We start from the raw sequence: 18,410 nt of genomic DNA, 5'->3' as shown, positions 1-18,410 counted from the left end.
GAAGGCAAATTCAATGCTCGCATTTATATCAAGAGGACTAGAATATAAAAACAGAGATGTGATGCTGAAGCTCTATAAGACGCTGGTCAGGCCGCATTTGGAGTACTTTGAGCAAATTTGGGCTCCGTATCTGAAGAAGGATCTGGAGAGGGTCCTGAGGAGGTTTACAAGAATGATTCCAGGAATGAGTGGGTTCGCATTTGATGAGTGTTTGACAGCACTGGGCCTCTAATCGCTGGAGTTTAGAAGGTTGAGGGAGGACCTCATTGGAGCTTACAGAATAATGAAAGGCATAGATAGAGTGGATGTGGAAAGGATGTTTCCACTGGTGGGAGAGTCTAGGACCAGAGATTATAGACTCAGAATTAAAGGATGCTCATTTAGAAAGGAGGTGAGCAGGAACTTCTTTTGTCAGAGGGTAGTTAATCTGTGGAATTTATTGCCACATAGGGTTGTGGATCAGTGAATATTTTCAAGCCAGAGATAGACAAATTCTTGATTAGAACGGGTGTCAGAGGTTATGGGGAGAAGGCAGGAAAATGGGATTAGGAGGCAGAGATCAGCCACGATCGAATGATGGAGTAGACTCAATAGGCCGAATGGCCTCATTCTTCTTCTATAACTTGTGAACTTGTGAATATTGCTACTGTATAAAACTATTGGACTTCTGAATTCCCGTTTATTGCTTGACAAAGTCAGGTGAGAACGCTGCCATGAAAGGCCTCAACCAGGACCAAAGCCTTGAGCAGGTAAATACTGGTTTATGAAGGCAAGGAGCCCAGATTACCACAACTACAAAGTCTTTAGACTTTAAGATTTTAGAGATACAGCATGGAAACAGGCCCTTTGGCTCACCGAGTCCGTGCCGACCAGCAATCACAAACCAGCACCATCCTACACACTAGGGACAATTTACAGGAGCCAATTAATCTACAAACCTGTATATCTTTGGAATGTGGGAGGAAACCAGAGCACCCAGAGAAAAGGTCACAGGGGGAATGTACAAACTTCGTACAGACACCACCCATAGTCAGGATCGAACCCAGGTCTCTGGCACTGTAAGGCAGCAACTCTACCGCTGCACCACTGTGCGGCCCAATATGTTTGATAAACAAGTTCACCCTTTAGATCTGTTGCTTCATGGAGGCACTTCACAATGATTATCTTGAGATCCTGTAAAATTCAGGCCATTAGCTTCAATATGGGCAGAATGGAGGGATATCTCACATGCTTTGAATTCCTTGCATTTTCACATTTATGGTGGTGAAAGACATCTTGTTTCTACGGCAACACTAAGCGGGTGAAAGGAATGGTGACCTTCATGAGTTGAACTTCGCTTCAATTTCAACCAGTAATGCTCACTATAAAACAGAATTACAATCTGGAAAACCCGAGTGAAAACCTTGTTGGAAATCTGTCAGCTAAGTTGTAAGTATATAAATAATTGAAATACTATATAACAAAGAAGTTTGGAAAATGTCACAACGTGGAAAATAAATGGATTATCCTTTCATTGAACTACAACGGCGACTCTGGACGAAATAACCTTGTTATACCGTATTATGTAAAACATAAATCATTTATGATTTCATATGTAGTTCATACTAATAACCCTCTCTCAACACTAAAGCATAACGTGCACAGTACACAATGATGGATAAAGTCAGCTCACATACAACATTGCCGGCTATTATTGTGCTGTCCAGTAGCTTGGATGCAACAATAATGAATAAATAGGTTATGTCAAGAGGCTGGAATATTGGCACATACGCAGGTGATGATGTGTGCATCAACCATCATCCGCCATGTTCAAACAAGTTAATTCTTTCTAATTGCAAAACTGTGTTCCAAACTAAGGGCTTATCTATTCTTGCAGGTCCCTGAACAGGCCAATTAGAACACAAAAAAATCAATGTGTTTCTGGCAAAATGTAATAGCAAGGAACTGCAGACGCTGGTTTATACCAAAGATAGGCACAATATGTTGGAGTAACTCTGCAGGCCAGGCAGCATCTCTGGAGAAAATGAATCAGAATCAGAATCAGAATCACACTTTATTCGCCAAGTATGTTTTGCAACATACGAGCGCGCCAGGCAGCATCTTCGGAGGAAATAAATGAGTGACGTTTTGGGTCGGGACCCTTCTTCAGACCCGAAGAAGTCTGAAGAAGGATCCCAACCCTAAACGTCATCCATCCATTTCCTCCGAAGATGCTGCCTGGTGCATCTTCTGAGTTACTCCACCATATTGTGTCTATCTTTAATATGTTTCTGTCGTTGGTCTGTCGTCAGTATTTTGTTTTGGTGACTAATTGTCCCAAACAAAGCAGTTGTTATTTGGTTAATTTGATTCTTCTTGAATAATTCATAGTCTGTATAAAGTATGATCAATGTATGCTTCAACATTTAATGAAATTGAAAGCACATTGATAAATATTTGAGTATTAATTAATGGTATATAATTAAAACCAAACATCAATGAAAGGACAACAGGATCTATATATTAAAGTATATAATATATTACTATATATTTTGGTTCTTCGTAGCACCTGAGTCTTGATAACAGTGATGCAAAATTAATTAATATTGCAAATTATAAATAAGTTAAGCTTTTTAATGTATTCTTACAAAGAACAATCTGACAGCTCTGGATACATTTTAGAAGAATTTCCTATATCTATCTTTTTACAGAAGAATCCATAGCAGGTAGAGCTAATATACAGACTCTCATATTATTTTTTATCGGACTTTACTGGACTTTATTTTACACTAAACATTATTCCCTTCATCCTGTATCTGTACACTGCGGATGACTTGATTGTAATCATGTATTGTCTTTTCACTGACTGGATAGCGCACAACAAAAAGCTTTTCACTGTACCTCGGTACACGTGACAACAATAAACTAAACTAAAATGAATTATCTAGCAAAACTGCCGCACTAATCCTAGACTAGACCATTCTGGAAGGTATAATTGTGTTTAACCAATAATCCAGGTAGGATGTGCAGGAAAGGATTGCAGATGCTGGTTTAAACCGAAGATAAATGCAAAATCCTGGAGTAACTCAGCGGGACAGGCAGCATCTCTGGATAGAAGGGATAGGTGACATAGGCCTGTCTGAAGAAGGGTCTCGTCCCAAAACGTCACCCATTTATTCTTTCCATAGATGTTGCCTGTCCTGCTGAGTTACGAAAGCATTTTTGTACCTAATCCAGGTCGGAATCTGTGTTTCTCAGAAGAGGAATGTGAACCAGACAGCATTAAAAAACAGTTTGACATTTACACTGAGTTATACAGGGCGTCACTGGAAAAGTTGTCAGAATTCAAATAATGGAATATCCATTAGGTACTTTTATGATTCATAGCCCGTTTTAACGCCAAAGAAAAGCACATTTTCCCATCTGACTTTAATCGTAGGGAAATATATCAACACTTGTGATTGGGGTTGTAATTCGGAACAAATGTGAGTTTGTTGCAATATCAAGGTAATAGTTTCTAAATTAAAGGAATAAAACTATCTTCAGATATTTCACTTGTCACGGTTAAAACTTCAGTTGGGCACTGCAATGAGCTCGGAGAGAAACACACCAGACATCTGCATGGAGCCAAGAACACACGTTAAGCCAAATGCATTCATTTGTTGATGTGACCCATTGTATCTGACTGGTTAGTGTGTATATTAGCTGGAAGTCTCCAATAGCTGTGCTGTATGGTTCATGTACATGTCAGTCTTAAAGGGTTTGTGAGTTATAAACTGAGCAAGGTTCATAAACATCACAGCATATCAAAGAGCAAAACAAATTAATTACTGAGAAAGAAACCAGTGATGATTGGTGTTACGCAGGCACAGACAACATAAAATGTATAATTCTTATACACAGAGGCCATGTCGGTACGGAATAAAATGTGTTTTTCAAGAACAGGAAGAATTTTAGCGTTTATTTTGATTAAATTCTATAGCTTTACTTAAAATTGACCCAGGAGAGCAATGAAATTTTGCAACATGTAAAACAAGTTTCAGTAAGATCAAAAACGAACTATTCTGCTATCTCAATGAAATGAGTTAATGTTTTTGTAGAGGAGAGTAGCACACAAAAAAAACATTATTCTATTTGTTTTCCTGTTTCTTTAAGTCATTGTGAGACTGATTGAGTAAAATTAGGTTGCCGAGATGTTCTGAGTCTACTGTTAATGCTGTGTTTCGGTCAGAGAAGAGAATGTGTATAGTTTTAGGCTGAACTGATTACTATTCTACATCTGCCCCCATCTTCTATGATGAATACCCAAAAGTGTCCATTGTACAGTAATTGTAGCAGACTAGAAGTTTAGTGGAGCCAGTTTTTATTCTTACCATTAGGTGCAAAGAATGTGTAGGAAGGAACAGCAGATGCTGGTTTAAACTGAAGGTAGACACAAAATGCTGGATCAACACAGGCAGCATCTCTGCAGAGAAGGAATGGGAGACGTTTTGGGTCCTGTTTTGTGCAGAGTTAGCTGCCTTCAGCCAAGACAATAGATTAGTCACTTCAGAGGAAAATCAGCTATGGCCCTGCTCCTGATTCTGTTTCAAGCATCCTGCTAGAAATAAGCAAGTGTGCACATAGACACTGGGTATAGACACAAAATGCTGGAGTAACTTACCAGGACGACAGGCAGCATCGTTGGATAGAAGTAATGGGTGATGTTTCGGGTCGAGAACATTCTTCAGACTGAGACTTAGGGGAGAGGGAGACCCAGTGATCTGGAAGGGTAATGTGTGAAAATGAGAGATCAAAGCAGACGAAGATCAAGGAAAATGTAGAATAGATCATCGTTAGCAAGGGATAGGTGACAACGAGGCATACAAAGATAAACTTTAACCATGAGGACAGTCAAACTGGTCAGGGAACTCAGATGGGGAAGGGATGGAGAGCGAGGGAAAGCGAGGTTTACTTGACGTTAGAGAAGTCAATATTCATACCGTTGGAGTGTAACCTGCCCATGCGAAATATGAGATGCACATATATATGTACATATACAGTGGCAAATGTAAAAATCACTCCTATTTTGAGCATGAAAGCACTTAAAGATTGGGGAATTTAGCAGCATTGGTTTTTAAAAAAATGTCAATGAGTAAATTAATCTGTGGGGCAGACTTGTACAATAGACTCACCACTGAACTACGAGCTGTTTTATTTTGTGTCTGTGCCTATCTGAGTAAAGCCAGATACCGAATACGGATGGCACAAAATTCCCTCCTACAGGTAACGAAACCAATCGAACAAGATGGCATCCTTTGTAGGATAAGACCAATATGATCCCAAAAATAATAGTGGAGATAGCATTTACTTATTAATAACTGTGATGATCTTATTTAGGATCACACATGAGCTATTATGTGAGTAATTTCATTTAGTTTAGTTTAGAGATACAGCGCAGAAACAGGCCCTTCGGCCCACCGAGTCCGCGCCGACCAGCGATCCCCGCACATTAACACTATCCTACACACTAGGGACAATTTCACATTTATACCAAGCCAGTTAACCTACAAACCTGTACGTCTTTGGTGTGTGGGAGGATATCCTGGAGGGAACCCACGTAGGTTACGGGGAGAACGTGCAAACTCTGTACAGACAGCACCCATAGTCAGGATCGAACCCAGGTCTCTGGTGCTCTAAGGCAGCAACTCTACTGCTGCGCCACCGTGCCGTCCTAAAAGGAATGTCATTGTTTGGTTGTACTTTTCTGATTTGATTTGACTCTGAATTTCATGAGACTGGGATATAGGAATAGTGAGTGTTGTACGATAAACAAAACTAAAGGGGCTGTCCCACTGCGGTGCAAACTCGCAGCATGGTCGACACGTGGTCCTAGAAGGTCCTATGAGGTCGCTGGAACTCTCCTTCATGCTAGAAGGGAAGTTCCCACATACTCGCGGCCTCAGCTAATCGCGGAAAAATTTTCAGCATGATGAAATATTTTCCACGAGTAAAAATTGGTAGCATGGTTCTTTTGAACTCGTAGTGCAGTGGAGTGGGGTCGTTATGTAGTTACAGGCAGTCGAGGGCAGCCGCAGGCAATCTCCTTCACTGACCGGGCATTTTAATTGGCTCATTGGAGTCTTCAGGACTCAGGAAAACCAACAGGTTAACCTCAGGTTAAATTCCAGCTGAACTTTATTAAACGTTGTCTGACTTCTTAAAAGTGTCTCCACTCCTTCTCCCCCCCCCCCCCCCCCCCCGTCACTCCCCTTCTCTCCCCTTCTCTCCGCCCCCCCCGCGCTCTCTAAAGCAGTGGTTCCCAACCTTTTTTAGCTCATGGCCCCCTTGGAATATTTTAATTTTTCTGTGGCCCCCCCTGACATTATTAGCGGAAAAAAAGTACTTCAATATTCAATATTCAATACCTTCCATAAAAATATCAGTGTCTATTAATTGCATATATATTCTCTTTTATTCTATTCCACAAACAACAAAAATATTTCAACTACATAGATTTAAATTGATTAGAACTGAAATTTAGGAGGCAACAGGGTGGTAGCTCTGTGGCCCCCTTCATTGAACCTGTGGCCCCCTAAATCCCAAAATTTTTCTGTGGCCCCCCTGAAATTTGCCATGGCCCCAGGTTGGGAATCACTGCTCTAAAGGACTTACCGTACACTGTGCAGCCGTTTTTTAACTTTCTGTTCATCATGGGTGTGAATTTCAGACAGCGCTCCCCCGCTTTCCCTGGCCCCCGCCTTTGCGATGTGTGTGTGTGTGGTCGGTCGACCCAGCTCACGGTTTCATCGCTGACGGTTGATCCAGTACTCACAAACTTGAATGAGCTTTTTTGAAGTGGTGACCAAGAAAATGGATGAGGACAATAGTCTACCTGGATTTAAGGCCTTTGACACGGTACTGCATGGTCAACTGGTCCGGAAGGTTAGATCATATGGGATCCAGGGTGAGCTTAAAAATTGGATACAAAATTGGCTTGAAGGGAGGAGACGGAGGCTGGCAGTAGAGGGTTGTTTTCATAAAGGACCCCTGTAACAAGTGGTGTCCAACAGGATTCTGTCCTGAGTCCACTGTTGCTTGTTATTTTATAGTTTTTTTCTAGTTTACTTTAGAGATACAGAGCTGAAACAGGCCCTTTGGCCAACCAAGTCCATGCCGACCAGTGATCCCTGTACACTAGCACTATCCCACACACACTAGGGACAATTTACGATTTTACCAAGCCAATTAACCGACAAACCTGTACGTCTTTGGTGTGTGGGAGGAAATCGGAACACCAGAGAAAACCCACGCAGGACTTGGGTTTTTCTACACAATCTCAAGCATCTCTGAACTGGGAACTATAATCACAAATAGTTATTGCTCCATTTCCATCACTTAAGTGAATTGTTTCTTTAACTTGTTAAAGTCTGACACTTCTTATAACAATTGATAGGTATCAATTTTTAGCATGCGTTAAAATGAAAGTTCATTTATTCTAATGTCAATATGATCTGAATTTAATGATGTACCCGCAGTCAAGCAGCCTTACTGAACTGTTAGATAGACACTTAATGCTAGAGTAAATCAGCGGGACAAGTAGCATCTCTGGAGAAATGAAATACGTGGCATTTTGGGTTAGAGCCCTTCTGATCTGAAACGTCACCTATTCATTCCTTTCCTCCTTCCTGTTTCAGAAACAAAAGACATGAGTTCATTGCGTACCATGATCCCCATTTCTACTCTGAAGTTAGGTAATTTAACCAGCTCTAAATACAAAGCAAGACAGAAAGCCCTCTTTTGTTGTCGGCATTGATAAAGCATGTGTGCTGAACTTGCTTTCTAAAGTTCAGTTCTGCTGCAATTATTTAGCCGTTAAACGGAGAGAAGAGTTTGCAGCCCCATATTGGGACTTTATTTTATTTGATGTCGATGAGTTCAGACTATTATTTATGACTGAAGCCTGTGCAGCAGGGAACTGCATAAACAAGAACGTTTGCTCAAGTGCAATATCTTCTACAATATTGCCACCATGTGGAATTCTGTATACAGTGCATTCAGAGAGTATTCAGACCCCTTCACTTATTCCACATTTTGTTACGTTACAGCCTTATTTTAAAATGGATTAAATTCATTTTTTTATCATCAATCTACATACTACACCCCAGAATGAAGAAGCAAAAACAGGTGTTTAGACATTTTTGCAAAGTTGGAAGTTGGAAGTTGGATAAAAAAAGTTATGAGAAACAAGATTCTCTGGTCTGATGAAACCAAGATTGAACTCTATGGCTTGTGTGCTAAGCGTCACGTCTGGAAGAAACCAGGCACTGCTCATCACCAGGCCAATACCATACCTACGGTGAAGCATGGTGGTGGCAGCATCATGCTGTGGGGATGTTTTTCAGCGGCAGGAACTGGGAGACTAATCAGGATCGAGGGAAAGATGAACGGAGCAAAATACAGAGAGATCCTTGATGAAAACCTGCTCCAGAGCATTCTGGACCTCAGACTGGGGCGGAGGTTCACCTTCCAACAGGACAACGACCCTAAGCACACAGCCAAGACAACGCAGGAGTGGCTTCGTGAGAAGTCTGTGAATGTCCTTGAGTGGCCCAGCCAGAGCCCGGACTTGAACCCAATCGAACATCTCTGGAGGGACCTGAAAATAGCTGTGCATCGACGCTCCCCATCCAATCTGACAGAGCTTGAGAGGATCTGCAGAGAAGAATGGGAGAAATTACCCAAATACAGGTGTGCCAAGCTTGTAGCGTCATACCCAAGAAGACTTGAGGCTATAATTGTTGCCAAAGGTGCCTCAACAAAGTATTCTGAATACTTATGTAAATGTGATATTTCAGTTATTTCTTTTTAATTACTTTGCAAACATTTCTAAACACTTGTTTTCACTTTTTTAAATATGGGGTATTGTGTGCAGATTGATGATTTAAAAAAAAATTTCATTCTAGAATAAGGTTGTAACGTAACAAAATGTGGAAAAGTGAAGAGGTCTGAATATTTTCTGAATGCACTGTATATCTGTTAATTTCCTCGTGCTGACTGCTCCACAGATTTACACTTTATTTGTTTTTTTAGTTTCGAGATACAGCGCGGAAACAGGCCCTTCGATCCACCGAGTCCGTGCCGACCAACGACCACCCCTTATACAAACACTATCTCACACACATTAGGGACAATTCACAATTTTACCGAAGCCAATTAGCCTACAAACCTGTACGTCTTTGGAGTGTGGGAGGAAACCAGAGCACCCGGGGAAAACACATGCGGTCACGGGGAGAACGTACAAACTCCGTAACAAACAGTAGTCAGGATAGAACCTAGGTCTCTGACGCTGTACGGCAGCAACTCTACCACTGCACCACCACATCACATATTTATCAAGGCTATTCATTTTGCTGGAAATTCAAGCAAAAATAGTCAAAGAATTAGAGAGCATGGGAACAGGTCCTTTGGCCCAATTCATCCGTGCTGACCAAGGTGCATTCTTGACCTAGTCCGACTTGCCTGAATTTGATCCCGACAGTATCCCTCTAAACCTTGGAAGACACAAAGTGCTGGAGTAATTTAGTGAGTCTTGGAGACCATAGATAGGTGAAGTTTCAGGTAGCCATGTTCCTCTCTCCAGCAGGAGTTATATGAAACCCTCTCTCACTGCTCCCCTCTGAGCTCCTTCTCCCTCTTAACCTTACCTATCCAATGTTTTTTAAACATTATAATTGTACCTGTCTCTATAGCGCCCTCTGGCAGCTCATTCCATAAACACATTTGTGTGGAAAAACCTGTCCTTCAAATCCCTTTTAAATCTCTCCCACTCACCATAAAACTATGCCGTCTAGAGTTAGACTGGGCAAAGGACTGTGACAATCCATCTTATCTACGCCTCTCATTCGTGATGTTGTAAATCTCTAAAGGTCACCCCCTCAGCCTCCTTTTGCTCCAGGAAAAATAGTCCCAGAATATCCCAGGGCAATACAGTGGTGCAGCAGGTAGAGCTGCTGCCTCGCAGAACCAGAGAGCGTTCGATACTGATCTCGGGCACAACTTCTATGGAGTTTGTACGGTTTCCCTGTGACTGCGTTTTTTTTTCTCTGGGTGCACCGGTTTCCTCCCACATCCCAAAGACATATGGCTTTGTAGGTTAATTGGACTCGGTAAATTGCTCCGAGTGTATAGGAAGTGGATGCAAAAGTGGGAAAACAAAACTAGTGTGAGCGTGTGATGGATGGTCGGCGTGGACTCGGTGAGCCGAAGTTCTGGTGTCCATGCTTCAATCAATCTCTGCAATCTAACGTTATAACTCAAGCCCTACAATCTTGGCAATAACCTTTTGAATCTCTAGATTTAGTTCAGAGATTCAGCCTGCAAACAGGCCCTTCGGTCCATCGAGTCTGTGCCGACCAACAACACCACGTACACTAGTTCCTTGCTACACCCAGAGACAATCCACAGAAGCCAATTAACCTACAAACTAGCACATATTTGGAATGTGGGAGGAAACCGGAGCATCTGGAGAAAACCCATGCGATCATAGGGAGAACGTGCAAACTCCATACAGACAACACCCATAGTCAGGATCTAACCTGGGTCTCTGGAGCTGTAAGACAGCAACTCTACCTCTGCACCACTGTACCGGCCTGAACCCACATCCCAAAGATGTGCAGTTCTTCTGTATCCCCTGTAGCTTAATCACAAACCAGCTATAGTATGGTGACCAGAACTATACACGATATTCCAGATGTGGTCTCACCATCATCATGTATAGCTGTAGCATGATGTCTCATCTATATAATTCATGCCCCAACTAATAAAGGCAAGATAGACACAAAATTCTGGAGTAATTCAGGCAACAACTTTGGAGAGAACGAATGGGTGACTTTCGGGTCGAGACCCTTCTTCAGACACTAAGGCAAGGATGAGGCTTACCACATACGTGGAACAGTTTCATTACAACTGGGGCACATTTTATTACTTTCTTCCTATCATCAATATTATTGGAAGGAACACTTTGTAGACTTTGAATGAGGTTTCAGGTCTCACTAGAGGCTGCTCAAACTCCTGTGTCGAAAAATGAACAGGAAATACTTTATCCAGCTTTTACCCGCCAACATATTCACCTAGTGGGAGCCTCAGTGAAGGCAGCACTGCAGCACTCCATGAGCAACCTTCCTGTCAATGTACCTCCAATGTTAGGTAACCTGTAGGTAGCTCCCCGACCTACAACTCTCCCATTACACTCGCCAGTTCTTTATACTATTGCAGTGAGACTTCAGACCCTATCCCATGCACACAATTCACCAACATACTAATGCCTTTTTTATCTCTTTCTTTCCTGAATTCAACTCTGTGAATGGAGATAGACACATAATGCTGGATTGGCAGCATCTCTGGAAAGAAGGAATGGGTGGCGTTTCGGGTCGAGACCATTCTTCAGACTGAAGAAGGACTTCACCCATTCCTTATCTCCTGAGATGCTGCCTGTCCCGCTGAGTTACTCCAGCTTTTTGTGTCTATCTTCGGTGTAAACCAGCATCTGCAGTTCCTTCCTAAACAACGTGAATGGAGAGCGAGTACTCTTTGTGAGAAAGAAGATTTGCACTGTTGCCACTGGGTGGCACCAGTGGCACAGCTGGTAGAGTCGCTGCCACAGAGCGCCAGAAATCAGGGTTCGATCCTGACCTTGGGTGCTGTCTGTGTGGAATTTGTAGGTTCTCCCTGTGACCATGGAGGATTCCTCCGGGTGCTCCAGTTTCCCAAAGATGCACTGGTTTGTCGGTTAATTGTTTTTTGTAAATTTCCCAGAGTGTGCGGGGAGTCGATGAGAAAATGGAATAGCAAAGAACTAGTGTGAATGGGTGATTGATGGTTGGCGTGGGCTCAGTGGGACGAAGATGAAGAGCCTGTTTCCATGCTGTGTTATTAAATAAAACAATACTTAGTATGTGGGAATGAATGAGGTGCTGGAGGCCTGAGCCATAACATTACAGTAGAGGTCCATTATTGTGAAACCTGCAATTTTCACGTCACAATTTAGTGATAATGGAGTGATAATGAAAAGTTTAGTTTAGCTTAGATAATGTTTAGTTTAGTTTAGTTTATTATTGTCACGTGTACAAGGGCGCAATGGTAGAGTTGCTGCCTCACAGCACCAGAGACCTGAGTTCGATCCTGACTACGGGTGTTGTCTGTGTGGATTTTGCAAGTTCTCCCTGTGACTGTGTGGGTTCTCTCCAGGTGCTCCAGTTGCCTCCCACATGCTAAAGACAAGTAGATTTGTAGGCTAGATGGTTTCTGTAAATTATCCCTAGTGTGTAGGAAAGAACTGGTGTATGGGTGATCGCTGGTCAGCACAGACTCAGTGGGCCAAAGGGCCTGTTTCCATGCTGTATCTCTAAACTAAACTAAAATACATTGTACCAAGGTACAGCAAACAGCTTTTCTCTTGCATGTTATCTTGCATGAGTTGAATTTGTTCTGACAAAGGCACTGCCAAAGAAATACTGGGTCTCCTAATCAAAGATCCATACCTTCCCTCCTCACACCATCTCACCCTTGGTGTATTGTGGCACATCTGGTAGAATTGCTGCCTCACAGCTCCAGTAAGCTCAGTTCAACCCCAACCTCTGGTGCTGTTTGTATGTTATCCAATAACTGGGTGTATGTTCCCCCAGGTGATTCTCTTTCTTCCCTCATCACAAAAGTGTGTAGGTTGTAGGTTGCTCTGCCCTTGTATGTGTGCGTGATAGAACTTGGAGAGACTTGAAGGGAATGAGGAGAGAATAAGATGAGATTAGTGTCATTGAATAGTTATTGGTTAGAATGGACTGTAGACCAATGGGCCTGTTCCTGTGCTGTATCACTCTATGAACTTAAAATTCAGCCCTTCATGACACCTAATGCCCCTGTCCCACTTAGGAAACCTGAATGGAAACCTCTGGAGACTTTGGGCCCCACCCAAGGTTTCCGTGTGGTTCCCGGAGGGTGCAAGTGGTTGCCGGAGGTTGCAGGTAGTGGACGCAGGTAGGGAGATTGACAAAAACCTCCGGGAACTGCACGGAAACCTTGGGTGGGGCGCAAAGTCTCCAGAGGTTTCTGTTCAGTGGGACAGGGGCAGCGCTTGCAGCGCCAGAGACCCAGGTTTGATCCCGACTGCAGGTGCTTATTTGTTCTCTCCGTGACCGTGTGGGTTTTCTCCGAGATCTTTGGTTTCCTCCCACATTCCAAAGATGTACAGGGTTGGAGATTGTGTAGGAAGGAACTGCAGATGCTGGTTTAAACCAAAGATAGACACAAAATGCTGCAGTAACTCAGCAGGGCAGGCAGCATCTCTGGAGAGAAGGAATGGATGAAGTTTTGGGTCGAGACCCTATCTTCAGGTTTGTTGATCAACTTGCTTGGGTTTGTAGACTTGGTATAAGTGTAAATTGTCCCGAGTGTGTGTAGGCTTGTATTAATGTGTGGGAGGATCGCTGGTCAGTGTGAACTCGGTGGGCCGAAGGGCCTGCTTCCATGCTGTATCTCTAACCTAAACAAAACTAAGTAACAGTAGTCTGACAGAATGCTATTCTTTGCTTTGATAGGTAAGTGAGCAAACCCTTAAATCACATAGAAAAACTAAAATGAACCAGAAATGGCAAGCAATTTTCAGAACTGCTTGGTCTCATTCCCTCGAAGCATTCCTCCCCATATCTATGTGCTGACTTGCATGATGACACTATAAAGATAGATATCACTAGTTTTGAATCAGTTATTACTAAATCCACTGATGCTTGGCAAACCTCTGGAATGCACTTGGGCACTCTATGTAATCTCAACAGTGTACTTTCCTTTTTATATATCTTGCCAGAGTATTAGTAAAAACAAAATTGGAGAAATTAATGGCCTTGAAAACCAATAAATTCTCAAGATATGATGCTCTGTATTCTAAGGTTTCAAAGGAGGTGACTTGGAAGACAGTGGACCCGCTAATTATCATCTTTCCAAATTCCATTGATTTTAGAATATGATTCTGAAAGATTGGGAGGCCACAAAAGCAATCCAACTATTTAAGAAAGGGAGGGGAGAAAAATTGGTAAGAACACACAACCTCATGTCAGCGGTAGGGAAATTGTGGAGCATGAAGTAGCAAATGTGGTACAGTTGCGCAGCTGGTAGAGTTGCTGCCTCACAGCATCAGGGACCCCAGTCTGATCCTGACATTGGGTGCTGTCTACGTGGAGTCTGCACTTTCATCCCGTGACCACATGTGTTTGACATCCCAAACATGTGCTGGTTTACAGGATGATTGATCTCTGTAAATTGTCCCTCGTTTATCGGGAGGGGATGAGAAAGTGGGATAACACGGAACTAGCGTGAACACAGGATGGGTGACAGCCTTGGTGGGCTGAAGGACCTGTTTCCATGAGGTATCTCTGAGCAAAAGTAAACTAAACTAAAATGGAAACAAGTCATTGAGAAAATATCAGTAGAATTTGGTTGTGTTGACTTCAAGAGATTCAAGAGATTCAAGAGATTCAAGAGAGCTTATTTGTCAAGTGTCAATAACTGATAGGGCAATGAAATTCTTGCTTTGCTTCAGCACAACAGTAGGCATTGACTACAGAACAGATCAGTGTGTCCATATCTTCTATATTACTAAAAGTCTGTTCTTGACCGGTTTTGGCCATCTGTGCTGCGATTTCCGAGATGGCCACCTTGCTCAGAGCCCCCCTCCGCCGTATGTGTGCCGAGGATTTTTCCCGTCGATGAAAAATGACAGAGATATTAATGATTTTACAAAATTCCCCATTCTCTCTGCTGCCCCTGCTGGCGGCATGGGAGAGGGACTATAAAACCAGGAAGTGGTGTGCCTCAATCAGTGTCTGCAAGCTGGAGGAAGGCAGAGGGTCACGTTTCTCTGAGATGTGAATAACACTGAACACATGTCTACTCAAATGTAAGTGTCCTTAGTGGTTCTAAAACGCTTGCAGAATGTGTCTATTGGTTCTAAAATGTTTGCAAAAAGTGTCTCTTTTGGTTCTACAATGCTTGCAGAATGTGTCTTTTTTGGTTCTAAAATGTTTTTAGGTTCTCCCCCCCCTCCTCTACCCCCCCCCCCCCCCTCCTCTCCCCCCCTCTCCTCTCCCCCCCTCTCCTCTCCCCCCCTCTCCTCTCCCCCCCTCTCCTCTCCTCACCCCTCCTCTCCTCACCCCTCCTCTCCTCTCCCCCCTCTCCTCTCCCCCCTTCCTCTCCCCCCCTTCCTCTCCCCCCTTCCTCTCCCCCCTTCCTCTCCCCCATCCTCTCCCCCCTCTCTCTCTCCCCTCTTTTTCTCCCCCCTCCCCTCCCCCACCATTCCTCCCCTAAACCCCCTCCCCTCCACACACCCCTACCCCCTTCCCTCCACCCTCCCTCCCCTCCCTGCTCCCCACCTCTCCCCCTCCCCTCTCAGCACACCCTCTCTCTCACCCTCTTTCCCCTCTCTCTCCCCCCTTCTCTCCCCCCCTCCTCCCCCCCCTCCATACCCTCCCCCACCCTCCCTCCCCTAAACCCCCTCCCCTCCACACCCCCTACCCTCTTCCCTCCACCTTCCCCCTCCCTCCCCCTCTCTGCTCCCCACCTCACCCCCCCTCTCAGTACCCCCCTCTCTCTCCCCCTCACTCTCACCCTCTCTCTCTCCTCCCCTCCTCCGCCACCTTTCCCCCCTCACCCACAATCCCTCTTATCCTCCTCTCCACCCCCCTATCCCTCTTGCCCCTCTCTGTGTGTCTCTGTCGCTCTCTCTGCCTCTGCCCCTTCTCTCTCTGCTCTCACTCTCTACCCCCGCCCCCTCTCTAGATGTGACTGCAAGTTGGGGGCTATGCGTCAGTAGATAGGGTGGTTATGGGGTAAAAGGAGCAAATTAATAATATTAATATATCAAGGGGGTAATTAGCATGAGTGCGGGGGGGGGGGGGATAGTTAGTGTGTGTGACGCTGCATGCCGCCTCCCCCCCCACAACCGCACGTTGGGGGAACAGACCCAATGGGTCTGCACTTGGTCTAGTACCATAATATAAATATATACTCACATGAATAAATAAACTGATAAAGTGCAAATAACAGATAATGGGCTATCAATGTTCAGAGTTTTGTCCGAGCCAGGTTTAATAACCTGATGGCTGTGGGGAAGTAGCTATTCCTGAACCTGGTTGTTGCAGTCTTCAGGCTCCTGTACCTTCTACCTGAAGGTAGCAGGGAGATGAGTGTGTGGCCAGGATGGTGTGGGTCCTTGATGATGCAGCCAGCCTTTTTGAGGCAGCGACTGCTATAGGTCCCCTCGATGGAAGGAAGGTCAGAGCCGATGATGGACTGGGCAGTGTTTACTACTTTTTGTAGTCTTTTCCTCTCCAGTGCGCTCAAGTTACCGAACCAAGCCACGATGCAACCGGTCAGCATGCTCTCTACTGTGTACCTGTAGAAGTTAGAGAGAGTCCTCCTTGACAAACCGACTCTCCGTAATCTTCTCAGGAAGTAGAGGCGCTGATGTGCTTTCTTAATAATTGCATCAGTGTTCTCGGACCAGGAAAGATCTTCAGAGATGTGCACGCCCAGGAATTTGAAGCTCTTGATCCTTTCAACCATCGACCCGTTGGTATAAACAGGACTGTGGGTCCCCATCCTACTCCTTCCAAAGTCCACAATCAGTTCCTTGGTTTTGCTGGTGTTGAGGGCCAGATTATTGTGCTGGCTCCATATGGACAGTCACTCATCCCCATCAGTGATACGTCCCACATCAGTGGTGTCGTCAGCGAACTTGATGATGGAGTTCGCACTGTGACTGGCTACGCAGTCATGAGTATAGAGTGAGTACAGCAGGGCGCTGAGCACGCAGCCTTGAGGTGCTCCCGTGCTGATTGTTATCGAGTCTGATACATTTCCACCAATACGAACAGACTGTGGTCTGTGAATGAGGAAGTCGAGGATCCAATTGCAGAGGGATGCGCAGAGACCCAGTTCTGCGAGTTTGGTAACCAGCTTGGAGGGGATGATTGTGTTAAATGCCGAGCTGTAATCAATGAATAACAGGGGGGGGGGAGAAGAGAGGGGGGGTTAGGGAGGAGAGAGGGGGGGGAGGGAGGAGAGAGGGGTGGGAGGGAGGTGAGAGGGGGGGGAGGGAGAAGAGAGGGGGGGGAGGGAGGAGGGAGAAGAGAGGGGGGGGAGGGAGGAGAGAGGGGGTGGGAGGGAGGAGAGAGGAGGGGGGGAGGGAGGAGAGAGGGTGGGAGGAGGGGAGAGGGGGGGAGGGAGGAGAGAGGGGGAGGAGATAGAGAGGGGGAGGAGGCAGAGGGGGGGGGAGGGAGGTGAGAGGGGGGGAGGAGGAGAGGGGGGGGAGGGAGGAGAGGAGGAGGAGATGGGGGGGAGGGAGGTGAGAAGGGGGGGGAGGGAGGAGAGAGGGGGGGAGGGAGGAGAGAGGGGGGGGAGGGAGGAGAGAGAGGAGAGGGGGCGGAGGAGGAGAGAGGGGGGGAGGGAGGAGAGGGAGGGGAGAGGGGGGAGGAGGAGAGAGAGGGGGGAGGGAGGAGAGGGGGGGGAGGGAGGAGAGAGGGGGGGGGAGGGAGGAGAGGAGGGGGGAGAGGAGGAGAGAGGGGGGAGGAGGAGGAGAGAGGGGGGAGGGAGGGAGGAGAGAGGGGGGGGGAGGGAGGAGAGAGGGGGGAGGGGAGGAGAGAGGGGAGGGGAGGAGAGGGAGGGGGAGAGGGAGGAGAGGGAGGGAGGGAGGAGAGGGGAGGAGAGGAGGAGAGAGAAAGAGAGGACGTGGGCGGTACAAGCTGTGGGAAGGCGGATCTGAGCTGCTAGTGCAAGGTAAATGCTTTGTAGCGCCGAGTATCCGACTGCTGCTTCCAAATGCGTGCGTGGAGCTGCTCAACGTCCTTTAAAGAAAAAAAAGCGAGAGATGACTGTGCCCGAGGCGGATTGCACACAGTGAGGTGCGTCTCACCACCAACACCAACAACACGCCGACAACGACAACTGGGCTCCGTCAGGAACGTTGTGGCTGCATTGATTTAATTTTAAAGGTAACACAAGAAGAAAGGGAAGTGTGCCGATGTACAATAAGTGCGCTGCTTGTGTGCAACACACAATGGGAACAACTCGCATGAAGGGCTGCGGGTAAACACAGCCCTGGCAATGGGAGACACGGCGGGTCAGTCAACACACAGGCAAGAATGATACAATTAGCTGATGCAGTTGCTCCTCATAGGGAACTTTAAAGGCTGCCTTCCCCTACAGTCGACTGTTCCACTGCTGAACCTGCTCTCAACTCAGTTGCAGTTGCAGCCGTGTTGCACGTTTGCAAACCCATTCACCAGCATTTGTTGTATATCTCTCCACATCACCGTCTATATATGACGTTTACGCCCCCCCCCCCCCCTCCCCCTCCCTGATGAAGGGTCTGAACCCGAAATGTCACCCATTCCTTTCTCTCC

At 45.5% G+C, this 18,410-nt stretch overlaps 1 protein-coding gene across 6 annotated transcripts in view; it reads left to right on the top strand.

Annotated features, from left to right (window-relative positions):
• Window positions 1–17,759: 17,759 nt before the first annotated feature.
• The window catches only part of nav1 (neuron navigator 1), a 513,650-nt gene continuing 512,999 nt past the window's right edge, over window positions 17,760–18,410 (top strand). For 3 of the 6 annotated variants that reach the window (XM_033042456.1, XM_033042454.1, XM_033042451.1), the window contains exon 1: window positions 17,761–17,999. The gene's annotated coding sequence lies outside the window, so the exon portion shown is untranslated. Of the gene's footprint in view, window positions 18,000–18,410 lie in introns of all 6 variants that reach the window. The other 3 variants (XM_033042455.1, XM_033042459.1, XM_033042458.1) reach the window with 2 other exon arrangements.

This window comes from Amblyraja radiata, chromosome 24, assembly GCF_010909765.2.
Source record: "Amblyraja radiata isolate CabotCenter1 chromosome 24, sAmbRad1.1.pri, whole genome shotgun sequence".
In the NCBI taxonomy this organism is placed as follows: Eukaryota; Metazoa; Chordata; class Chondrichthyes; order Rajiformes; family Rajidae; genus Amblyraja; species Amblyraja radiata.
The sequence above is the reverse complement of the archived record's forward strand: the minus strand, read 5'-3'. Positions and strand labels throughout refer to the sequence as shown.